Here is a 27,500-nt window from a genome sequence, read left to right as displayed (position 1 = left end):
ACCACCCTGTAAATTACTGCCTAGATAATACACCCCTAAAGACCTGAGCCTGGGGTCAGGGATTTGGGAATGCATGTTTGGGTTTGGCATAATGGCTAAGGCGCTTGCCTTACAAACACAATGTGCATGGTTTGATTCTCAAATGAGATGGTTGACTAGGCTTACAATGGCCCACAAGGGCAGTTAGCCTATTACTGACCTATGTAGACAGTGACTTGGCCTTTGACCATCATGTGTCTACTGTAGTAAGGAAAGCCTTCTATGGAGGGGATAAATGTATCTCCAAACACCATCATACTAGGTGACTTCAACTACCCTAATATAGACTGGGAACACTACGCAAGCCCAAACACTCTAGCCCAAAGGTTCCTGGAGTTCATAAACTCAAATGCCATGGAACAACTAGTCACCATCCCCACAAGAGGAGAAAACATACTTGATCTCATCATCATGAACATGGGATCACAATGTTCAACACCGGAAGTATACCCCTCACTGGTGAGATCAGATCATAAACTAATCTCGCTGGAGGTCCTCATCCCGCCCCCACCTGAAACCAAAAAGACCACAGTGAAAAACTTCTCAAAAGCCGACTTCACACTTCTAAAAACTAGTGTGGTCTCCTTTAAGGCCCCTGAGCCAGTGGTAAACATTACTCAAACCACTGAATCACTTACAAATGCCTTCTACCAGCACCTACAGGACTGCATGGATCAGGCAATCCCAAACAAAACTAAGACTCTTTGTACCAAAGGCAAGCGTCCAGTCTGGTGGACCCCAGCCATAAACAAGCTCTACAACAAAAGGAGGAAGCTACTACAAGATAGAGCAAAATCCTTGAAAGGTAAGACACCCTTGATCATTATAAGTAAAAAACTAAGAGTTCTCATAAAATCATCCAAGGCAAATTTTGAGAGAAAAATCGCCAAGGATTCAAAAGACAATCATAAGGCCTTCTTTAGCTATGTTAGAAACCTAGGAGGAAACTCCCAGATATGCTCAGAATTAGTTCAAAATGATGTGAAGATTACTGAACCTACACACATTGCCAACATACTGGCTGACAGGTTCAGTGCAAACTTCTCCCCTCCCCAAAAGGAAAGATATCTATGCGAGAGCATTGTCGCCCGCCAAACACCGCCAATGCACAGGTGGGAACTGCTCTCTCCAAAGCAAAAACACAGCATCCATGGGACCGGATGGTGTCCCCGGCTGTGTGCTCCATGAACTCAATGAGGAATTAAACCCGCAGTTAGGACAGCTGTTTAATCTTAGCCTCACCTCAGGATACGCACTCCAAGGAGTGGCGACGGCAACTGTGGTCCCACTTCACAAGGGCGGTGCCTCCACCGACCCTGGAAATTACCGTCCCATTAGCTTGACAAGCCTTATCTGCAAAGCCATGGAGAGGATCATAATGGAACTCATAAATAAAGACATAGGGAACTTGCAGACTTTGGATCCAACCCAGTTTGGCTTTGTCAAAGGCAGATCATGCCTTTTAAACTTGGTTGACTTTTTCGAGACAGTCACCAAGGCCATTGATGAGGGAAAGGCAGTCCATACAGCCTACCTTGACCTGGCAAAGGCCTTCAACACAATACCCACTCAGGTATCATCAAAAACTCATCAGCTTGAATGTAAACCCATACATCACAACATGGGTTGCAAACTGGCTAAGTGACAGAACCCACAGGGTCAGAGTTGCTGGAGCCATGTCAGACTCAAAGCCTGTCACAAGTGGTGTCCCACAGGGCTCAGTCCTGGGTCCACTCTTGTTCGGCATCTACTTTTCTGAAGTAGAAGCAAACACAGGAGGGTTATGGCTGACAAAGTTTGCAGATGACTGCAAACTGGGCCATAGTCGAAAACACATCTGACACAGATATCCTTCAGAAGGGCCTCACAGAAACGGATAACTGGTGCCAGAGCCATGGCCTAAAGTTAAATGCCAAGAAATGCATAGTCATACCCTTCGGGAAAAACAAGGTTACCCCTAGCTACCATATAGGTGGCAATCCACTGAGCACAGAAGAAGTCATCAGGGATCTGGGGACCCAGGTTGACAGTAGCCTTCGCTTGACACTCATGTTGCTAAAGTAGTTAGGAAAACCTTCTACATTGCCCACCTGATCATGAAGGGATTCACATCTAGATCAAGGGAGGTCATCGCCCCTGTACTCATCACTCATTAGACCTATGATTGAGTACAATGCCCCATTCGGAATGTATCTGACCAGACACCTGCAGCAGCTGGAAAGGCCCCAAAAGTTCCTCACCAAAAGGATAAAGGGTCTCAAAAATATGTCTTATGCTGCCCGACTGAAAGAACTCCAGCTCTATTCAGTCTCATACCGCTTGCTCAGAGGTGACCTGTGCCTGACATATAAGGCCATGTCAAACCCTGATTTGATGAATATGCTTCACCTCAAAAAATCTAGATCCCTCAGAACCACAAGGGCGGGAGACTTAAACCTTGACACGGTTATTAATAGAACATGCTGGAGGGACAGATTCATCACCCAGAGACTCCCTATGCTGTGGAACAAAATCCCGGTACATGTGAGGCAGAGCACCTCGCTGGCCTTGTTCAAGAGGAATATTGACCAATGGATGGGGGATCGCAGATATACCCCAGGGATTACCTCAGTGTCACTGCTCGACAGAGGCACAGCAAAATAATAGGCATAGTTTTATTCAAACTAAAGGGGTGGCGAAAGCCAAATAACTATGGGCTAGGCTTATAAATGCCCTTGGGCAGATAGCCTAGTATGAACCTATGAACCTATGAACCTATGAACCTATGTTACACAACTTATAAGCAAGAGTATGGCATTCAATTCTAAAGATGTCAAAGAAAGGGTAATCTCTGAGAAATATATCTATCACCCAGCATGTTTTGTTTGAATTACCGACTAAGTATAGATCCCTAGATTAGGTGAGCCTCATACTGTTTGACTTCTGGATGTGCAGAATCTCCATCAGTGCTAGATTTTTGAGTGCCTTGTAGGTCAGGCAAAGGTCACCCCTTAATAGTCGGTAGGAGACAGAGTAAAGGGATAGTGCTTTTAGTCTATCCACATAGTACATGTTGTTTACAGTAGAACCTGTATTTTCTTTCTAAAGAACCTCTGAGGTCACTCCAGCTGCTGTAAGTGCCTAGCCATGTACTACCAAATGGAGCATTGTACTAGATTATTGATCTAATGAGGACTGGGTACATCGAGACTATAATTTCCTTGGATCTGGATGACATATCTTCACTTTTACGTTGTGCCGCATAAAAGGACATCTTCACCACTGCAGACACATGACAGTCAAAGTTCAAGCTACTATCCATCTGTGTACCTAGATCTCTCACCTCAGAGTCTACTCTTAGTGGTGTGCTGTTGATGTTGTAATTTGCAGGGGTACTTGACTTCTCAAAGGTTATGACTATGCAATTTTTCACATTTAGTTTTAGGTCATGTTTTTGGCACCAGTCATTTGTTTGACCTAGACCCTTCTGAAGGATAGCTACATTGTTGGGGGATTTTATGATAGCCCCCAGGGTGCAGTTATCAGCAAACTTTGTCAACCTGAGGCCTTCCACATTAGCATTGACTTCAGAGAATTATATTCTGAACAGCAGCGCTCGCAGCAATGAGCCCTGTGGCACACCACTAGTAATTGGCTTACTGCTGGATCTGGATTCACCCACTTCAACCACGTGTCCTCTCCATGGGCCAACTGGCTATCCATCTGGTGACAAAGGGATTTATGCCCAGTTTTGTGAGTTTATTTATACTATCCACATGAGGAACTGTGTCAAGTACCTTGGCCAGGTCAAAGTAGGCGGTATGTACTGTTTTACCATCATCCCTGGCCTTAGTGACATTCTCAAAGAAATCCACAAGATTCAATAGGCATTATCTTCCCTTGACAAAGCTGAATTGGGAGAAGTCCAGTGTTTGGAGGTTTCCTCTGTCATTATTTATCAGATCTGTTATTATTCTTTTCACAGCCTTGCTTATAAGTCTAGTCAAACTTATGGAATCTGTAATTTCTTGGGTCAGTAGATGGTCCCCCTTTCTACAGAGGGATGACTGTAGCTGTCCTCCACTCTATCAGGCAAAGTCAGTTCAGAAGCTGTATTAAACAGAGATCCTAATAGGCCTGATAAGTCCTGATTTACGCTGTTTAAGAGGCAACCTAGTATACTGTCAGATCCCATTGAAGCCATGTTTTTAGCTTTAGAGAGCACAGTGACAACCTATTCTTTGGTGACAATTGGCAGCAGAGTGGAGGATATTAATTTGGGGAAAACTGGGGGTAATAGGCAGGTGAAATTTGAGCTGAATTTTTTGGCCAGCAGATTTGCTATATCTTCTGGCTGAGTATAAGTGTTGTCAACTACAGCTTATTTTGCACATTGTTGGGTGTTGCCCTTAAGACTGTGGACATAACTGAAAAATGCCTTATGGTTATCCTTTGCTTTGGGGACTATTTTTATCTCAAAATCTGCTTTCATAGACTTGACTAGTTCCCTGATTCACTTATTTAGACTAATGAGGAACATTTTGCTCTGTTGTGTACATTCCCTCTTACTTTGACAGGATTTTCTTTTTTTTTTTTTTGTTGTACAACCAATTAATACCAGGGTTCCACCAGGGTGGCTTACTTTTGCGGTTTGACCTGGGTTTATTTTGATCTGGTACTGCTGTTTTTATGCAGTTGTTTATATGGTTGTACATGACTTTTATGTATGCATCCACATAGATTTCTGTGTTTTCTGGATTTGGAGGAGCCTGGAAACTAGCTATGCCATTCCTTAATAGAGGGTAATTTACATTAGAAGAGTTCTTAAAGTTTTTAGGGTTAGGTGGAGGGAGGGCTAGTTTTACCTTTATTTCAAGGGAGGTCACTTTGTGATCTGATCTTACCAGTGAGGTCATTGCACTGGGATTGGGGGGTGCAACACTCTCCCATATTTGTGAGTACCATTTATGGGATATTTGTTCCCCTAGTGGGAGTGCAGACTAGCTGCTCCAGGGCATATGAATTTACAAAGTCAAGAAATCTTTGGGCCTGTATGATACTGGTCATGCATGCCTCCCAATTAATGGAGGGGTAGTTAAAATCACCCATGAGTATGGTATTTGGCTGGATGGTGAGTGATTCTAGTAACTTTTTTGTATGCTGTATAGATTTCCTGGTTCACGATGGGGGACCTGTTGCTAGCAAGAATATGGCAATGGATTTTTCAAATGCTTAGTTGGGCATGTAGTAGCTCTAGCATGTCATATTGTTTGACCAGCTTTGATGTGCCCTTATCCTGAGTAGCTTTTGTTATGTTGGAAAGTTTGTCTGTTTGGCAATGCCTAAAAAGGCACTACAGGGGTGGATAATGTTTTGGCCAATATCTGAAAGCCTAGAGATGACAGGTGAAGACCATCCCTAGCTAAGCAGAGTAGCCTATCAACCATGTCATCCCAGACTGACAAGTATTGAGCACCTTTGGAATAATACCAGTAGCTAAGCCAATTGTTAATGTCGATCATTTGCTGCTGGTATTGTGGCATCATCCCTGGAGACAGTAGAATATTGCTCAGTGCTAGGCTCCTACTATCTGTGACACATGTTCTGAGAGCTCAATCATGCCTCACTTCATCTAGTCCAAAGAGGTATGTCTCAAGTCATTCACACCTGCATGGACTATCCTTAGGGGGTAAGTGACCAGAGTGTTTGTGTAATCTGTAGAATCTTGGCCCCTGACAGTCAACTAAATCTAATCTTCACCTGGTAAGTGGGACATCAGTGTGTCTCACAATGGAGTCTCCTATGACCAGAATATTGGGTTGTGGAGTGTTTCACCTTACGGGCTTGGTAGATAGACACAGTGAGATGTGGCTTTATGTGTTGTAATGTGAATTGTTTTTTTTGTGTACATGCAGTGTTTGAGAACTGCACATGTGAGGCCTTTGAGGTTTGTGTAAATTACATATGAGCATCTCTGCATATGTGGGTCTATGTTTGTGGTCCTTTTTGGGTGCTGTGAGTGATGTGTGTGAGTCGCTGACAACCTGTCTATTGCTTTTTGTGTTGGTATGTGACAGCCTAGCCTCCAATATCAATGTGTAACTACATCTCTCACATGCAAAAACAAAACCTCTGCATCAGATAAAGTACAGACCAGGCTCCAAAAATATAATGCAAGAAATCCAAGCAGGCAAAGGGCATGCGCGGCATATACCAAAATATTTATTTAGTAAAAAACATGTAAGAACTTTCCTGTAGTGCTCCTACACTTCATCAGATGACTTACATGTTTTTTACTAAATAAATCGTTTGGTTTTATACCACGCATGTCCTTTGCCTGCTTGGATTTCTTACATCTCTCACATACTGTATTTGTCTGTGAGAATTAAGTGGTTGTCAGTGTACTTAAGGCAACTATTACATTGCATCAGGATACCCATGTCCACCAAGCTAGATGCAGAGATAGCAGAAAAGTGCCCATCCATGGTTGCACATCCTAATGTGGACTTGAAAGGACAGGAGTGTAGGGTGCTTGCAACTGGATAAGGAAAGGGTGCTTACTTGGTGTAATCTGCAGCAAACATAACCAATGATGCTGTACAACAATATCCCTAGGTCCTATAATAAGGTAACTAGCACAGTAAACATTCACAATATAGTGAAAATAAGCAATGTTCCCAGATGTTTGCATCTGTACAGGGCAATGGCACAGCTCCTTGCAAATGTGCCAAATTTATACCAGGACCGGAAAAACAAAAAACTGCCTAATCAATCCCTTTGGCCAGTAAAGTGACTATACTTAGAGCCCTTTGCATGCTTCCCAACTCAGATAGACCAAGCAAACACCTACTGCCACTAGATGAGTAACCCAGTCCTTCTGATGTAAAAGCACAGTAAAAATGCTATTACAAACAAAGTTAAAGATACAGATACAGCAGTATTCTTCAAAGAGCTTAAAAAAGTATGATTATTCAGTAAAAGTACTTTGAATTTGTTGAAATGAGCCAAAAGACACTCAACTATGCAGAGTTTATAAGTGCACTACAAACAAGATATCCAGCCAATAAAACAACTATATGCAGGAATCTGTAGTGTGTTTCCCCAACTTATACAGACCAGGCTACCACCCACTGCCACTAGATGGTAAATCCACTGTCGATGTAAAAACACAGAAAAGTGCCTGCTACAGTGTAAAAATACCCTACTTTATCCAACAGCTAGCTAGATAATGAATGCAAAGTAAATCAGTAGAACAGACAATGAGAGGCAAGATGCAATTTTTCAAAATAATCACAGGGAAAGGCAAATAAATAATTCAAGATATAAAGAGCAGTGCAGAAAGGGAGGAGTTTATAAAACTCAATTTACAGTAAGGGTGGCCAGCTTAAAATCACCGAGTTTAAAAAGCAGATCAATGAATGACAGAGAATCACCAACAGCACTTGCAGTTTTTGCAGGTCTTGAGACAAAGACCTAGAAATTTATTTTGTATTTAAGTATCACTCAAGAAACATATTAAACAAGGAAAATCACATGAAATATGCAGCCTAGGTAATTCAAGTGTTTATCTGCCACATAGAACAAAAATACCAGGCCAAGCAAATGTCTTGAAACAGAAAACAAAATGGAGCAGGTAAAACAAAAAGTAGCTATAGCAGTTTAAACAACTCACAGACAAAAAATATACATTTATTTCCTTACCCAGCAGGGAGTCAACAAAAGTGCTTATAGTTTTTTCAGTTCTTGAGTCTAATCAGAAAACACCATGACATCTTCCATTTTGCTTGCTAACATGCCCATCAGTGTTGGGAGACCATGGCCAATATTTTCCAGTTCTCTGTATTGCCTCCACATCCTGTAGCCGTCAAAAGGTCCATCTTTCAAAAGCTGTCTATAATGCAGTAGGGTCAGGTGGATATGACAGCAAGTATCCAGCTGACTCAGACAAACTCTCCCTCTAAGCATCTTAACCTGCAATATGGCTTGCAAAGTAGTGACATGCCAAAAGTTAAATTATATCCAAGTGCTACTAGAACACCTTGACAGCTATAATCTTTTAACAGCTTCTGGCAATAATGTTGCAAGGTGCACACATTCACCTTCTCAAAGACAATTGTGAGTTAGCAGACCTGAGTAATATGCATGATCTGGTATGTTCTAAAGACACACAAGGAAAAGGCAGTAACCAGTGAAGAAATTCTTTCTGCATTATTGCATTAATCTTTTCTTTACATCTCTCTATTACTTGCTGTTACTGATAAAATATCCATATATGTAAAACGTTTGCTGTTAGTTCCATTGTATGCATGAGTGAAAACAATGATGCCTGCATCTGGAAACTTTTGTCAATGTAATTCACTGCCCATGACCAAGGTTGTGGCTGGAAGTGGTCCTTAGATCTGTCTACCTAGTAGTTAACTATTAAAAAATGTGCTTGACATTATGGTGTAATGCTTTTCCACAGAACAACAGAAAAATAGTTACAAAATGGAGGAAAATACCTGATGCTGGAAATGTTTCATGATTGTGTAGGTGGAGATACACATGCCTGTAGCAACATACAGGTAAATGATATGTACTTTTTGTCCAGGTAAATTATAATTAAGACAGTCCAGACCACAGGACTGTCTAGCATTAGTTATGTTACTAGAAATATGATGAGACACTTGAAAAATGCCACATGTTCTAACTGCTTGTGATAGAAGTGCAATCAGTACATAAATGATGGGCACATTGCATCTTGCAAGATGACAGAGACAAGACCATCTGGAAGGCCTCACTACTATTGCACAGTGAGCCTTAGGATATGATGCTGCTTTGCAGATACTGTGAACTTAGAATACTAGTTTCATTAGGTGGCTTCTATCCATCCACAGTTTGCAAGACACCACATTACCTTTGATTGCTGATTAAACTGTGTCTCACATATGTCTGTCTGTACTATTCCTAGGGCATGCTTATTATTTGGGAAAATAGTGCTGATGACCACATACTACTGGAATGTCATAAAATATTGCTAATGACCTTATACTAGTGTGCCAAGTCTGACACTGACTATATTATGAAGTACAAATGGGCCAGCCATTTATAGTGCCGAAGTATGTAAATTGGGTCTGCTGCTAATGTATTACATATCTATCACTTATCCATCTGGGTACTGTAGTACTAACTGCATTCATAGCAAGCAGAGATACAACAAGTCACATCACAGCACTCCAGTGTGAACAGACATGGACAAAAGCTAAAGGAATGGCAGCTCTGGTAAAGAGAAGGCTAGCATTCACATGCAGGCTGTAAATTAATATGGACCAACTCTATATTTATGGGAAAAAATGCAAGCACACAATTCTTTTGGGTACAGGCAACCACTGGTCTCAATGCTGCTGCTGTCAACTCATGGACACTGCAGGCTTTCCAATGCCATCTGACTAGCATGCATGGCTGTGCCAGGAAAAACAAAGGGCTCTAAAGTAGACTGCAGTTAAACTGGTGGTGAACATAGGCTTACCCCTCTTCACTTTGTGGGAAGTCACAACTGGACATCATTCCAGGGAAAAGGTTTATGGCAGGAACATTTAATGTTATACCAGTATATAGGTTCACAGGTACTTATTAGGCTACTATGTGTGAGGATATTAGGAAGCCTGGCCTTAAATTCCCATGGTAGAAACCTGGAGACAGACTGAACAAGAAAATTCTGGGACATTTGCATGTTTCCTCTATCCATGACATACAAGGGTGCTAAACTGTGGATGAATCTGTGGCTACCCATACATTTGTCCAAATTACATTTGAATCTAGCAAGAGAAGTACTTTGCTTTACAAGAGTTGGAAGATGTTCCATACAGGTGGTATTCTCTGTGATACATATGGGTCTATATCAAAACTTCGAAGAAGTAAAACGTTGAACGTAAAAACGTCGAACCCACAACATTGAATGGTGAAAATAGCGAAGCCCCGGAACATCAAAATCTTACCTAGGGCAAGATTTCAGTGGGCCATTCCATGGCTTCGCTATTTCCTCCACTGTGGTGCGAGAGTTACAGACCTTAGGGTTAGGGTGCGGGTTAAGGTAAGTGGATAGTTAGTAATGTATGTATGGTGTAGTGTAGGGTTGGGTTATGTTAACTGTATGTGTGTATATTAATTGCTTTGTTTGTGTATAGTTTCGTAGGGTATGTGTGTGATAGTTACAGACTTTAGAGTTAGGGTGCGGGTTAAGGTAAGTGGATAGTTAGTAATGTACGTATGGTTTAGTGTGGGGTTGGGTTTTGTTAACTGTATGTGTGTGGTTTATTTATTTTGGTGTGCTTGTGTTGTGTGTATGTTTCTCGAAACGGCAAATTTTTCCCTGGGAAAAAATTCACTATTCTGTGAGTTCGATGTTATCAATATTCGAAATTGCAAGTTTGAACATATGGTGTTCGATATTTTGGAATTTCAAGTATATGATATAGACCAATACATATCTATCCCTCAAACATATTTTGTTGATTTAACAAAAGAAATAGAGATCCCCTCAGTAAGTGTTTATGATACCATCCATGGATTTGGATGCTGTACCTTTACATATAAGCTGTGTGATGAAAAAGGACTTCCTCACAACAGTGAATATGTGGCAATCAAAGTTCTTTGTCAGTATAGGTTCCCAGATCCATAACTATGGCACCAACCAATTTTCAGGGGTGTGCTGTCAATGTGATAGTTATAAGGGTAGTCATGCTTGTCAAAGGATATGATTATACATGTCTTGGCATTTAGTTTTAGTCCATGGTTTTGACAGTAGCGCTTTGTTTGAGATCAGTGGTTAGGATGGCACCAAATTCAGGTACAAACCCTTAACATTAACTTTGACCTCTTAAAATTAAATGCCAACAAGGACTGACTGCATGACTGAAGCCTGGGGTACACCATTAGTGACAGATCTTTTGGGGGAGATAGAGCCAATCATCCTAATTTCTTGGTTTCAATTTATTAGTCAATGTGCTATCCAATTTTCAAAGGAATTGACATTTAGCTGGGAGAGTCTGTCTTATGATACATGAGTGTGGGATGGTGTTGAATGCCTTTGCGGGGTCTAGACATGTGGACTGCACTGTTTTGCCCTCATTCATTGCTTTGCTAACTTTTTCAAAGATGTGAACCAATTTAATTCGGAAGGATCTGCCCTTGATATATCTGAACTGAGTTGGTTCGAGAGTCTATAGGTTGCCTTATTTATTAACTCCACAGTGATCCTTTCCATAGTCTTCCAGATAAGGCTGGTCAATCTTATAGGTCTATAATTACTCGAGTCTATTGAAGCCCTACTTTTATGCAAGTGAATGCCTATTGCAGTCCTCCATTCATCTGGCATGAAGCCTGTTTTGAGGTGGATATTTAATAGCTTCTGTAGGGAATCAAAGAAGTCATGCTTCAGGAAGATCAGTAAGCAGTCTGATATGTTATCTGGACCCATACATGTAATATGGCTTTGGGTAGTGCCTTGAGAACTTGTTCTTGTAAGATGTGAGGTAGTGTAAGTGGGGGTATATGATATGAGAATACTGGAGGGGAGAGGTGTGATGTTTGAGCTAAATTTGTCTGCAAGTAGAGTACCTATGTCCTCGGGGTTCACATATGTGACATTATTTACTATTAGCTCTGCACAGTGCTAGGCATTGTTTCTGAGACTTTTAACATAAAGAAGGCTTTGTGGCTATCCTTCACCCGCATTGCTATTTTATATCATATCTAGATTTGATTAGTGTGATCAGTGCTTGGGGTTTTTTTTGTTAATAAAGCCTGCTTTTTTGTTTTAATAAAGTTGGTTTATATTCTGTTTCTACCATAGGGGGTTATTTTTAAATTTAGTATTGTATTTATTTCTGAAGGGAAAATATACTTCTATGCAACCAATAACGTGCATATAATGTCGTATAAACCAACAAATGTAGACCTCTGTGTGTCTGCATTTCCGCATATTACTGGATCCAGTTCTGTAAATATATCCACTACTGGTCAGTCCATCAGATAAGGATTTATTCCTCTCATAGAAACGGATAATCACTTAGGGCTAAAAGCAACATTCAGGATACATACACTGCATTGTGAAGTGCACAGAATTCAGTATGTGCTATTGTCAAGCTCCTCTGTAATTTCTGTATGAAAACCCTGTGTCATGGCTATTACCTCCTATTACCTTATTTGTACAGCTCAAAGCACTTGATATATATATTAGCGCAGGACAGCATAGTCAGGATATGCATGTTTAAACAGATAAATCTGGTCCTAAAAATAACCTGTAATGGATTGTACATGGCAAGTGGTATACACATACTTTGGGGTGCCAGGCTTATCTAGAACAAGTTAGTCACCAACACTAATGAACAATTCCCATGTTTATTTTTTAAAAATTTCTCATCACCCTAAGATAGTGTGATCTTATAGTTACTATATATAAGTAGCAGGTTGTAGGGTGCACAGACTCCAACATTGGGAGTTGCAAGGGGATAAAGTCCTCTGAAGAAATACCTTTTAGTGCAGTTACGCATTTTAGCTATGTATTTTTTTTTTAATTGCACACTTCTGTGATTATGAGTCTCACTCACAAAAGAGTTGCATATTAGTAGTGGAAGACACACTTTGTTGTAAGTGTCATTATCCTTACAAGTAAATCACATACCTTATGTAATCAGTACAGCTACTGTCTTAATTTATTATTATTTATTTATTATTTATTTACATTTGTTGACCGGGAGAGTCTGACTGGACAAAAGTCCGTTTTCAGCGGAGGCCCAAGGAGAAAAGCTCCACATTAAGTATTATTTGCATTATCCACTTAAACCACAAGAAGGAACACTGTTGTGACCCGTAGTCAGGAACTGCAAGTAGCACCAGCTCAAATAATGATGACAGTTTACCTAGGTTTCGTCTTTAATGAAACAGACTACTTCAGAACAAACAAGTCCACACACCCTGAAAATAATAAATAAATACTCTTCCACTAATTACATTCAATTAACATACCCATCCTCCAATGTAATATGCAAATAAGCTTGCCTTCAACCTTAAAATGTAATGTATACATCAAATACACTCATACCAACATTACTATAGTAAAATCCATATTCCTAATGAACCTTCTAAATACATATATAAAAACATATAAAAAGACATATAAGACACTGTACAACATTACTTCACAATGTATAATTGACTCTGATACTCTGATACAAAAATTAGAAAAGCAAATAAATGAAACCACGACAATATATGTGTGTTCAAAATACATTCCATGCTAATTCCATTTTTATACATACCGCCATTAACCCATGATGTGTTTTAATTTTTTAATTTTAATTTTAATTTTAGTTATGATGGGGAGCTAAGCCAAATATTAGAAGTCACTGATGCTATAAAGGAGGCTGATAATGCTGTATTAATGAATAGTCCACATATAATCCCCAATGTTTATGGGGATTATCGAGTTTATAATTATTCCACCAAAGAAATAAGTAAAGAGCATGCGCAATTATTATCAAAAGGATCTTCATTCATTCCAGTGATGAAAGGAAATTTAAATGAAGTTTTGATTGATTTAAAAATGCTAACTAGGAGAATGAACCTTAGGTTGTTTTTTGAAAATACTGTTGAACAAGGAAGGTTTGCCTTGAGAAAGCCAAGTAAATGTAATCCCCCTTTAAATGGAACCGTGGCATTCTATGAGAAAATATGCGAATTAGACATTAGGGAATACATGAGGAGAAGTAGGAATACTATTGAAAATCGAGCATTTAACAAGGTTAACAATTTAAATAAAGACGAGCAAGCCTTATTGAAGGAATTAATTAATGACAAAACTCTTAGGTTCATGAAGCCTGATAAAGGTAGCGGTACGGTAATCATGGACAGGAATGATTATACTAACTATATGTTAAGTATGTTACGGGATAACACTTACGAGGAGAGTAGTTTAAATCAGGTACATATAGCAGATTCAAAAATTGATTTAATGATAGAAGATTTATTAATGCAAGGGCAAATTGATGAGGTTGAGTATTATTATTTAAAAAATTATTTTCCAATGGTGAGTAGCATTTTTGAAATCCCTAAATTACATAATGGACTAAGCAATGTCAAATTTAGGCCTATTGTTGATGGAAAGAGAAGTAAAACTTCTTTTATCAGCAAATTCTTGGATTTCCATCTACAAAAAGGGATAAGGAAGTTTGAATACATCACTAAGGATTCGTGGCATTTTTTGGAGAAGCTTAGAACAGTTAGGATAAGTGAACAAACTATTCTCTTGGCTATTGATGTTTGTAATCTATTTTCAGTGATTCCAAGTGACATTGGATTACAGTGGTTGGAAGCTCTGTTAGTAAAAACTGGGATGTATGAACAGGATCGCATCAATGTTTTTGTCACCTTAATGGAAGTTGTATTAGACAATAATTATATATTTTTTGAAGGCCATTATTTTAAGCAAATTACTGGTGTGGCAATGGGTGCTGCTTGTGCCCCCATATATGCCAATTATGTAATGTCCTTCTGGGAGCAGCAGTTTGTCTTTGACAGTCAATTCATGCAACATATTCGGCATTACACTCGCTTTCTGGATGATATTTTTGTGATTTTGGAAGGTAGTGTGGAAATTATGAATATGTTTATTGAATACATAAATGATACATTAGACTTTTTGAAGTTTACTTTTGAATTTAGTGGGGACGAGTTATCATATTTGGATGTTCAACTAAAGGTAGACAAAGTCAGAAATTGCCTGACTTCTGGTATTTATAGAGAACCCAACTTTTCAAATTCATATTTGAATTATCAAAGCTGGCATCCTAGCCATCAGAAAAAGGCCATTGTTAAAGGTCAGATGGTTAGGGCAGCCAGAATGGTGAGTGAGGACCAGGATTTCATTGATGAGTTGGAATTTATAAAGAGCATGTTTGTCAAATGAGGTTATCCTATTGGGTTGTGTGACTCTATTGGTTATGAAGTAGTACACAAAAGAAATGAAGGAAATTATATGGCATTATTAACAATGAATGGTAATGGGAATTGTTTAATAAACAACAATCATTATACTGGAAATTTAATTAATAAAAGGGGAAGTGATACGATAAAAAATATCACTGAAATGCCGGAATCTGAAATATATTTTATCACAACATACTCCTATGATACTAAACATATTGTTGAAATTATTCATAATAATTGGAGGTTATTAAGATTGGACAATCATGTATGGAGTAAATTGAACAAGGTTCCAAAAAATGTATATAGAAAAGGAAGGTCATTTAAGCAGTTATTTGAAAGGGAAGGAAGTGGTTTTGGTGACATGAGTGATTCGAACAGAGTTGAGGACAATTTTAAATGTGGCAGATGTAATGAATGTCAGTACATTTTGGTTACTGGTTCTAAGATAGAAGTAATGGATGTGCCCATTGGTATATATGGGCATTTTGATTGTTTCACCAAAAATGTGGTCTACTTAGCAAAATGTGCACAATGCTCAGCTTTCTATGTAGGAAAGACTTGTAGAGCCTTCAAAGAAAGAATTAGCGAGCACATTTTGGATATTAAACATATGAAAAGCACTAATGCTTTAGTTAGGCACATAGAACAAAATTCTGATCATCAATTTAAATTTTGTGTAATACAGCAAATTAAAAAAGATTTTCAAGGTGCTGTTTTAGATGTGCACCTTGATATATGTGAAATGAAGTGGCAGCTAAGGTTGGATGCCACCGTGTTTCCAGGCATCAATGATAATATAAGTTTAGCTCCCATTTTAAAATGAAAGCACATCATGGGTTAATGGGGGTATGTATAAAAATGGAATTAGCATGGAATGTATTTTGAACACACATATACTGTTGTGGTTTCATTTATTTGCTTTTCTAATTTTTGTATCAGAGTATGGAAGTTTTATACATTGTGAAGTAATGTTGTACAGTGTGTTATATGTCTTTTTATATGTTTTTATATATGTATTTAGAAGGTTCATTAGGAATATGGATTTTACTATAGTAATGTTGGTATGAGTATATTTGATGTATACATTACATTTTAAGGTTGAAGGCAATCTTATTTGCATATTACATTGGAGGATGGGTATGTTAATTGAATGTAATTAGTGGAAGAGTATTTATTTATTATTTTCAGGGTGTGTGGACTTGTTTGTTCTGAAGAAGTCTGTTTCATTAAAGACGAAACCTAGGTAAACTGTCGTCATTATTTGAGTTGGTGCTACTTGCAGTTCCTGACTACGGGTCACAACAGTGGTCCTTCTTGTGGTTTAATTATTTGCATTATACAGTTAAAAACATAGCATTTAAATGTAGACATTAGTTCAGCTAAGGATGCAAGACAATAATAAATCATAGATGTAAAACAGCTGTAGAAAATAGTGCAATTTTAAAATATGGTGACATATACTAAACATGGTTACAAATGTAGCTGAGATTCATCAGTGAACAATTAATACAATCTGTTTTTGAGGTACATAACAGCCATTAGCAGATGTTGCTACAAGAAGTTAGTATTATGTGGTAGGTAGCTGGGAACATGAGTAGCCAAGCTTGCTAAGAGTAGGTTGTTGATAGGGGGCCGAGAGAGGTAGTGGGTGGGTGGAGTGGATGGTATTAGAGGGGGGGGGTTGCAAGGGCATATCTAGCATGTTTTTAAGTGTGATTTTAATAAGGATTTGAAGTGGGTGTAAGAAGTTACAGAGGTAATTGAGGATGGGAGGGAGTTCCAGAGTTTGGCTATAGTGAAGGAGAATAATGCTTCTCCTGCAGAGTTAATGGCTCTTGTGACCTGTAGGAGGTTTTTGTGGCTGGATCTTAGTGGTCTCGTGGTTACATAGGGCTGGAGTAGATTCTGGAGGGATGGGACTTTTAGTGGTGGGTTTATTAGTTTGTGGGCGAGTGCGAGTTGGTACCATTGAAGGAGGTGGGGGAGCTCTAGCCAGCCCAGTTCTGCTAGTGAGAGACAGTGGTGAGTACAGTAGGAAGTCCCTGTGGCGAATTTGGCGATTTTGAAGTAGCAGGTTTCGAGCTTATTTAGGTTGCATTGTCTAAGGTTAGTAAATATTGGAGAGGCGTAGAGTAGGGTAGAGATAAGATGAGAATTTGTTACCGACATTTTAGCTGCTTCCACCCTTGTTGTGTGTTGGAGAGGAGGTTGTTAATAAAGGAAGTGAAAACACGGTTAGGGAGCCCCTCAGGATAGATGTCTAATATTGATATTTCTGTGTCAGAGATGGAATCATCATACACTGGAAAGAGGACACAAAAGAGTTACAGCTGGTGTTTGATAAGAGTAGTGCAGCTCTGTTAGCTGCCTGGTCTAACATACACAATCTAACACACGTCAGTATCATCAACTACCATGTTATCACCAGAAGCAAGAGTGCAGAAAATGAAAATGGAGTCAGGGGCATCATTAATAGTGCCTGTTTAATGTCTGAAAGGGTGCACAGTGTTTTTAGACACTGTAAGAAACAGACAGAGATGTGGTCATAGTAGCATGGTGCAGGCTGTGGCCTGGATCAGGATACCTACTACTACGCATCATATAGGACATTAGCATACATGTGAGTGGGATTCGTGCCATAAACTTATCCACACCACCAGACCCCACTGTAACTAAGTCCAACAGGTCGCCTCACCACATCATTTACCACTGTCCCCATGTCACAATCATGGTTGATATGGACAAAACTCTTAGCCTGTTACACACTGCAGGAAGGACAGATGAAGCACAACTACAAGGCAGTTGTGGTGATATGACATGCTGTTTGTGGGCACCGTATCTCCTGAGATGGCATATTGGTTGCCTCTTTCAACTATACACAGGTTGTTTTTAGGACAGACACCACATGTCCACGGAATGCCAACAATGAGGCCATGGAGCACTGCACAAAAGACATCAGTTCATAAATGCGAAGTGATTCATAATTAGTGAACAGATGCCCAGGTGTCTTTTGCTGGTAAAGCTGATTTTGGCACCAAGCATGAACATGTAACAGCAGTGTCCACTGCATGCTAAACTGCAGGCAGTTTGATGACCATGTACTCTCATGTGACAGTGCTTCTCTAAAATGCCCAATGGCAAGGCAGCAGCAGATGCTGCTATTCTTGATGTGTATGTCTGTTCACTTTGCAAATGCTATGTACCATCTCTGCAGCTCTAGGCAGCTATGTACTAACTTATCTATAAAAGTGGCAGAAGTTGTAGTAAAGGATACCCCAACTGAAACACTATTTATATATAGTATATGCACTACACAGCTTATGATGTGTTGAATCACAGTCATGGCAGTGCTGTCTGCATGTGCAATGGACTTAAGCATGTCAGGTTGGCACTCGTGTAAAACATGCTGCAGATACAGCTACCATATTCAATGCTGTGTAAAGCCCAGCAGAATTTTTATTTATTAATTTTACTTTGTTAACTGGGTTAAAGCCTGATCTGAGTGGACCATTTTCAGAGTTCTTCCCAAAAAAGAAAACAGAAAAGCAAAGTTAAAAAAAATCATATGCTGAATAAGCAATAAAAAATAAATAACACATGATTAGACAGTAATACAGAGAGAGAGATGTTATATCTAAGTGCATTTACATCAAATTCTAGAAGACTATGTTGCAATTAATGGTTTCTAAGCTTACAAATATATACAGCTGGTTGTGCAGCAGATTGGTAGATAAAGAAAGATCATTATATTTAAGGGAGAGAGCAGAATAGTGTTGAGCAGAGAATAAACAGATGACAGCAGGACTGAGGAAACGAGGCAGGAGGAATAAGATGGGGAAGTCGAGACAAAGATTGAAGGGGAAAATTGAAGTAAAAACCAGGTAGAGAGAACGGGAGAGTAAGTGTTAGATGGGGCTGGAGAAAGGGAATGACAGGAGAGATGTCAACTGACAGGGTGGTACAAATTCCAAAAGTTAATTGGTGTAGACCTAGTAGGACAGGCTATATGGAGCCTTTAATTAGATTGTTAGAGTAAATCCTTACCATATAAAGGTTCATATTAAGCTCAGCTACCTGTACAGGTCAAGACAATACCTCACCCCTTTCACTAGACAAGCCATAGCTAGAACACATCTTCTGTCCACACTACTGCATGCCTCCCCGATTTTCACTAATCTTAGAAAATCTGAACTTTCCAAAATAGAGGTCTGCTACCATAAAATAGCTTGTTTTGCTGCTGGCCTCCAAAATAGAACTCACCACTATATAACCCCGAAACAGCAGCACTGACTTGAGCTACCAAACCTACTATCACTTAACAAACTCACAATTGCTCATAACATCTTACATCAACCTGACGTCTGCCCAGCTCTAATGAACCTAGTTCAGCCTTATAACACCTCCCATACTCTTCGTTCATCCAATAAACTACTCTTAAAAGTCAAGAAATCCAGCAACCCTTTCAGAGAATCCTTATTTGCAAATCAAATCGCAAAAATATGGAATTGTATTCCTCAATGAGTCCCCTTCAGTTGAGTGAATTCTCATTTGAATGACACCCATATAACCGAGATGAAGTTACTGACACTTCACATTGACGAAACCTTACAACAACAAAACCCAAAAACCCGAACAGTTGCTGACCTGCAGTGTGTTGCAGCAGTAGCTACCTTGATGGAAAATTGGATGGATATACTTTTCCACAAGGTAGTGCAATCTCAAAGTTGATATAATTAAGTTACAGAGGGTGTGGGCAGGGTGCAGGGGGGACTTGCCCCCTTGCAGACACAATGTAGCTACATTTTTGTCATGTTGCTTTAATGTACTGTAGACTTATGGAATGGGTTAGTAGTAGTATGGTGTTGTAGCTGTGTACGGTGTTTTTTCTTTTGTGTGTGTTTGTTTCTGGAAGATGAAGGTTTTCAAGTAAGTGATTGTCGGGTTCTTGGATTTCATTCTTTTGAAGTTTCATTAATTTGAACTTTCAGTAATTTTGTCTCAGTTATATGGGTTTCATTCAAATGAGCAATCATTTGAAGTAGACCCTCCCAGTATATACTAATTACCCCTATCACCACCAAATTCAAACTCCTTCTTAAAGAGCATTAATACAATAAATGGCTATGTTCCTGCATCCCCCCTGGATGACTTTCTCTCCCCTCACTCCTTGCATTTTTTTTGTTCTTGTATCAAACCTCCTACTAATTTTCCTCTTCCCCGACCACTTTTTATTCTTAGGCTTTCTCTGTTGAAGGAATGTAGCTATTTTTTACCCTAAAACTAGTATTTTTACTATAAATTCTGTATACATTGTAACTTCTTCAACTATATCCCTATCTTCCTTTACTTCCTGTTTGCATTATATTAGACTTGTTATAGTATTAGATGACTTGTTATACATTTCTACTGTATGTTTGGTAAATACTGTGTGACTGTATTTGGTTATACTGTATACTGTAGTTGCTGCTGGACGCGTTAAGTCTGTTACTTCAACTTGCTTTTGGAGCTTTTCTCCCCAACCCTCCACTAAAAATGGGATGATGCCTCAGTCAGACTATCCCAGTAAACAAATGTAAAATAAAATAAATAAAATAAATTGTATTTTGTTATTCCATTTTGCTCAAAACACCCATAGCACAGTTGTGCTGCTTTACTGTATGACGCATTCTAGAGCCAGTATGTTTTCTACAACCTCCTATTCACCATCCAGCTGAACACACCAGGTAGCCTCTTCCATCAATGCCATATGCTGCCCAGCCACCGGCCTCTACTGCAACCAAATAATGTCAAAGACTGAGTGTTGGCTCAAACCCCCTGAAATATTCACACAGATGGATGGCCCATTCAGGATGCTATACACATGATCCGTTACTGCAGAAGTTTGTCTTTGTGTCTGGCTGCATCATTCCTCAACAGACCACTGGGGATGTCAGATAGGGGTCACCATCCGGGGTTGATGCAATTACACTGCATCACTTCTGAAATACATGCACTGTAATTGCATGTTGTCTGTTTTCTCCTCCCCTAACATTTTTTCTTTGCCATTATCATTGTATTTCCCGATGCACACATTTACCTAAAATTGAAACATATGGTCTACGACCCTTGGAGAATGTTTGACTCTGAATTCTCATTTGTCATATGTAATCATCATTAATACTCTCAGGGTGATGGGGGAACACTGGGGTTGATAATGCTATCCACATTACATATCGTGTGGAATTTAATGCAGTGGAACCCCTTCCACTTCATAAACCACCCCCCTGCCTTATTATGAGTCGGGGCACCTTTGGGTACATGAGTACAAACTACAGCAACAAACGCCACCAGCAGGCCTACTTCACTATGGACTGCTTGCATGACCTTTCGTTATTTAGGGGGAGGGGTCATGGAATGTGCCCTATTTGTTCATATATCACAGCATGCAGAAGAAAAAGGGGCATGTTTATTGTATACTATAAGAGTAAGTGTTATCACAGTACAAATGCTCCTGAAACTAATAAAATTAATAAATAATCCAAAAGGGAAGTACAGTAGCAAACCAAGGCTGGCAACAAAAATCAGCATAAATCCAGCAGTCACTAAAGCTTATTCAAGCAGCAAATATAAATGCTAGTTCAAACAATGACTGAATCTGTAGCAAAAACAGGTAAACGGCTTGGATTTTACCTGTTTTTGCTACGGATTCAGTCATTGTTTGAACTAGCATTTATTTTTGCTGCTTGAATAAGCCTGAGTGGCTGCTGGATTTATGCTGATTTTTGTTGCCAGCCTTGGTTTGATCCTGTACTTCTCTTTTGGATTATGTTTATTGTATATAAATTACACTATATCCACTACATGCCATGATGTGGGGAGCAGCACTAGTCTTGGAGACAAACAGGATAGGGCAACCCTGCACTGCACTTACCATAAGGTCATCACACTGATGTCCTAAATGGTATACAGCATCTACCCTGAACCAGATAAGAACCTTTTGAACAGTAAACAAAGCAGAGTTCTGGCATGTGTAGAACTGCCAAGTATCACCACAATTGGGCTAAACATACAAGTACCTGTATCAATGGCATCCCATGAGTTAACCACTGCCAAAGTGTACAGCATTTGTGCTACATTAGCCATTTTTCCTTGTGTTTTTTTTGGCAGTGACCACTTAAAATTTTGGAGTGTACTACCTTTTAGTGCACTAAACAATGCATGCTTTCGTATTAATTGATTTGTATTCAAATGAAGAGCACTGATCTCCATGGAGCTTTTCAAGGGTTAGCTTGGGAGCAGTATCTGATTAAGTGATTTGCTCAGAGTCAAACAGTTAGAAAATAGGGGCTGAGGGAATCAAACCATGCACCATGGGTCCAGAGGAAACAGATCCTTAATCCTCTAAGCCAACTGCAAGACAGTTGATGTTATTGGGAACAAATAACCAGACAGGGAAAGGTAACTGAGTGGTATGAGGCCAAGGGGAAGTCTGGACTGCAGGTTAGAGACTGCCTTTCCTACCAGCGAATGTTATCAGAGTATAGGCAAAGAGAAATGGATATGGGAGTCCTAAGTGAATGACTTGTCTGGTTGAGTTTTTTAGTCAAATCGAGAACAGAGGCTGCTGTTAAAACTATAAGAATCAGTAAAAGACATTGAAAAAGACTGGGAAGGCAGACTGGAAAATTTAGAAGGAAACAATTTTAAGACATATGCACAGTTTCCAAGTATGTACAAATTCTAGAAGGTTTAGGACTTTTCCTTGGAATTGTGTTCATGGGTATTTTTATATCTCAAGAAGACTTCAAATATTTTTTCCTCAGGTAGATGGCAAATGTTGGAAAGTATGATGGGGAAGAAAAGGTAACTTGAAACATGTTTTTTGGTAGGATAATGAGTTGGCAGATTTTAAAACTTCAAACTTTTTATTCCACAGGTTAAGCGCTTTCATCCAACCTCTGTTAGACTTCAGAACAACATATGATAAAAACTCAACCCTTTTTATACACACCTTAACACATGCTTAATTGAACAATTGAAAAATTAAATTATTATTCAAATAAAATTTAACCAATAAATAAATCAGTAAACTTACCCCATTCTTAAAAGACCCATTGATGCCTATAAAATTCAAACAATAAATGCAAACTATACAAATGAACAAAATAAAATGTTACAAAGGTTTTTTTATATGTATATTAACCTAAAATGTATTTTAATTTCAGTATAGCTGTTATAATGGCACTGTTGTTAATGCCCGGAAAGGTGGTGGCCTCCAACCTTAATTTCCACCTCAATTCACAAATATCTAAATCTAGGCCTAAGACCCTACCCTACCTATCCTTTACCAATTGCTGTAAAACAACAAATCTAAACCTATGGCCAGGATTTTTTATTTTGTGCCTCACCAGAGCATTAGTGGTCCTCCTATTCTTAATGTCAGCAATATGTTCCATGATTCTATCTTTAAAATGCCTGCTAGTCTTACCGACATAGAAGGCTGAAAAATGTTCACATATGGCCATGTATACTAAATTTTTCCTGCTACAATTAAAATGTCCATTAAATTGGAAGGTTCGCTTATTGATGCATGTTTTTTCACTGGTCTCACAAATATGTGAACATGCACTACATGTACCACATTTGAAATTACCAAGTGATCTACTACACTGATATAAATCTTTGTGAGCCACCAATTCCAAAATCTCCTTAAAGGATCTGTCCCTTCTAAAAACAACCCTGGGGGGGTCCCCCCACCTTGTCCATAAGGGAGCCATCACCTTGTAACAATCTCCAGTTCTATTGGATATGAGTAACCCATTCAGGATGCTGAATGGGTTACTCATATCATCCAGTAGAACTAGAGATTGTTACAAGGTGATGGCCCCCCACCTTGTACATAAGGCAGCCATCACCTTGTAACAATCTCCAGTTCTATTGGATGATATGAGTAACCCATTCAGCATCCTGATTGATGGTGGTGATAAACAGTAATACACTCCCCATTTTTCCTCTTGGGTCTGAATTGCAATTCCTTAGCATGTTAAAACCATCTACCATGTTGAAATCCATAAAACCTCTGAGTATGGGCTTGTAAATTCCCCCCGCTCTTTTAGATCTAACTTCCCTTGCCAAAGCCCTACAAAGAGCTTCAGGGTAACCTCTTTTAACAAATAACTCCATCATAAACTCAAGCTCCGATAATAAATCTTGTTCCACCATAACCATTCTGGCAGCCCTTACAAGCTGTCCTTTGACAATAGCTGTTTTCTGATGATAAGGGGGCTAACTATTAAATTCGAAATAGGAGTTAGAAAATGTGAGTTTTCTATAAATACTTGATCTCAGAGTATTGTTGCTACTATCAATGGTTAAATTAACATCCAGATATGACAAACTGTCCCTACTATAATCCTCTCTTCCTTGTTCCTTAGTTGCTCTGATCATCTTGGGCCTTCCTCTAAAGGGAACGCTGGCTGACCTGCTTGAGAAACCCTCGGTTGAGACGTCACTTCCTCACCGTCTCCGATAACCAGAATGGTTGAGGATGCTTGGTTACCATGGTTACCGATAGATAACGGATATACCTTGTTTTTGGGATACTCCAATGTATCCCACTTTAACTTGTCGATTTTCCACTGAAAAATATTATTACAACTCGTGTCAATGCCAGCTAAAATGTTGTAATAATTGGTCTGGTAGTGATCGAACAGCAAGTCTTTTGTAATCAGCTTGTTCTCCTTCTCAAGTTCACCCAAACGCTGATCGATCCTAAGGCCGTTATGTTTTATCATTATTTTGATAAGCTCCATACCAGTCCGGTCAAAGAGCCGGTGAACTTCGTCAAGCATCTCACCATTGTTTTCTATGCCATTGGGGTATTTCCAACATCGCAGACCCCTTGGCACTTGCCCCAATTCAATGTTCCTTTCTAAATTAACATTCAAAATTTGTAATTTTTCAAACCAAACAGTCTCTTTTCAAAGGACTCGATCCTGTCCAATAAAGACTGCTGCACCATAGTCTGTTGACTAGCCACACCACCTGGGTTCATCCAAAAATCATATTTACTGTTTCTCCAGTCACCAACTCCATTAGCCATTAGAGTCACATTAACGATAGAACCATTGTTAAAACCATTGCGTCCATTATTAGCTGAACCACTCTGTGAACCATTAGATTGCGGCTCAGAATGAGTGGTTAAACTGAATTGAGAAAGCTGAGTAGGTTGAGTTACAGGTAAGCCCAGACTACCAAATAGGTTACTACCCCTCTCATTCTGTTTGGCAGTCAAAGTTTTAAGCTGGGCTGTATGCTCTGTCAATTGCTGATTGATTTGATTGAGTAACTCTGCAATTTCGTTTTTGGAATTCACATTCTCTATAGTCCAGGAAGTCTCTCCACACACAGAACTTGGTAACCCAAAAGAAATACACTTCACTAAAGCACAAAAGCACCAGTGGACACGGAAGCTGAATTTCAAACTTTTTATTCCACAGGTTAAGCACTTTCATCCAACCTCTATTGGACTTCTTCAGAACAACATATGATAACAACTCAACCCTCTTTATACATACTAAGGTGCTTAATTGAACAATTAAATTATTATTCAAATAAAATTTAACCAATAAATAAATCAGTAAACGTACCCCATTCTTAAAAGACCCATTGATGCCTATACAATTTGAACAATAAATGCAAACTACATAAATTAACAAAATAAAATGTTACAAAGTTTTTTTATATGTATATTAACCTAAAATGTATTTTAATTGCAGTATAGCTGTTATACTGACACCGTCGTTAATGCCCGGAAAGGTGGTGGCGTCCAACCTTAATTGCCACCTCAGTTCACAAATGTCTAAATCTAGGTCCAATACCCTTCTCTGCCTATCCTTTAATAATTGCTGTAAAACAATAAATCTTAAACCTATGGCAGTCATTTATTATTGTTCAAATTTTATAGGCATCAATGTGTCTTTTTAAGAATGGGGTAAGTTTACTGATTTATTTATTTGTTAAATTTTATTTGAATAATAATTTAATTTTTCAATTGTTCAACTAAGCATGTGTTAAGGTGTGTATAAAAAGGGTTGAGTTTTTATCATATGTTGTTCTGAAGAAGTCTGACAGAGGTTGGATGAAAGCACTTAACCTGTGGAATAATAAGTTTGGAATTCAGCTTCTGTGTACAGTGGTGCTTTAGTGAAGTGCGTTTTTTTTGGGTTACCAGATTTTAAAACTTCCCTACAGAATACTCTGTCAGAAATGTTGGGGCAGCGCATGGCTGTAACTAAGGAAATTATTCTTTTGAGCTGAGACAAGGGATCTGAATTGCCTACACACAGCAAGGTCTTACTAAATTAAATGTTATTGGTTATCTAACAAGCAGTTACTAGAAACTGGAAATCAGAATCTATACCAACTGTATTTAAAGTACTGACTATAATAAAAGAGATGAAACAATTGGAAGTGGGATCTTTAGAAAAGGGAAGGCGCTAATTACATAGAAGTAAATGAAATTTGATGGAATAATGCATGCAGAGTAATGTTTAGGATGAGGAGGGAGGTTAAAAGGGCAGGTAAGAACTGAGCAATTTATGTAATGTTGGACTGAAAAGCAGTGGTTAGAAAGAAAGAAAGAAAATATATGTGATGTATACTGTATGTAATTAAAAAAAATTATAATATAGTTTGCTTTCTTTTCTCTTAATGTATGTTTGTCTATGTCTTAAGTAATAATTTAATAAAGGTATTAAAAAAGAATCTTCAGTGATATGATTACAACCTGACTTACACCCATTCCTCATAACATACCGCCTTCATTTCTTCAGCTATACAGTTACAGTTACATTCTGTATGCAATCTGGTGTACCATCATCGCGTAAAAAGTGTTTGCTTTATACAATTATTACAGTAACTTATGCTCTATAACTGATTTGTGAACAGCTGCATAATTATTTAAATGTCATTCGAATTCAATATCACTAATCACAGACATTTTCAAGTGTTTATTACATCACAGGAAAGTAGCATGCTATATTTTTACTGAACAAGGCTATTAAACCTAGTAAGATCATTTTCATAAAATGTTGCAAAATGTTCTTTGCTTTCTTATGCAGTTTGACGTGTAAAGTTACACACTTGTAATTGCAATGATGTCCCCTGCACGTAAGGAGTTATAAATCAGGGTATGTTACAATGGCACACAGCCATGCCTCAGGCTTACATAGATCAGAGCTTTTGAAATACAAAAAGAAACCAGTCAAGACTAACACAGTGCGATTTACAACCACATATGGAAGAAATACTAAGAATTTTACTCAAATTATCAGGGACAATTGGAACATACTAGATGCAGATGCTAGAATTAAGGCAATCATTCCTAACAAATGTTCATTTTCCTTTCGTAAAGGAAAGAACTTGGCAGGATACTTTAATCACTATAAGCATCATCTTGAATCCTCCTTAACGCAGGCTTATCAAACAACTATCTTGGGGGATAAACTTATTGGTTCCTTTCCTTGTGGTCATTG

General features: G+C 38.8%; 1 protein-coding gene across 2 annotated transcripts in view; it reads right to left on the bottom strand.

The window, feature by feature from the left end:
• LOC122798496 (metalloreductase STEAP4-like) overlaps positions 1-27,500 on the bottom strand; it is a 112,412-nt gene that overhangs the window by 25,524 nt on the left and 59,388 nt on the right. The window lies entirely within an intron of this gene.

Source organism: Protopterus annectens, chromosome 3.part1 (genome assembly GCF_019279795.1).
Source record: "Protopterus annectens isolate FY-2018-M chromosome 3.part1, PAN1.0, whole genome shotgun sequence".
Taxonomy (NCBI): domain Eukaryota; kingdom Metazoa; phylum Chordata; order Ceratodontiformes; family Protopteridae; genus Protopterus; species Protopterus annectens.
The sequence above is the reverse complement of the archived record's forward strand: the minus strand, read 5'-3'. Positions and strand labels throughout refer to the sequence as shown.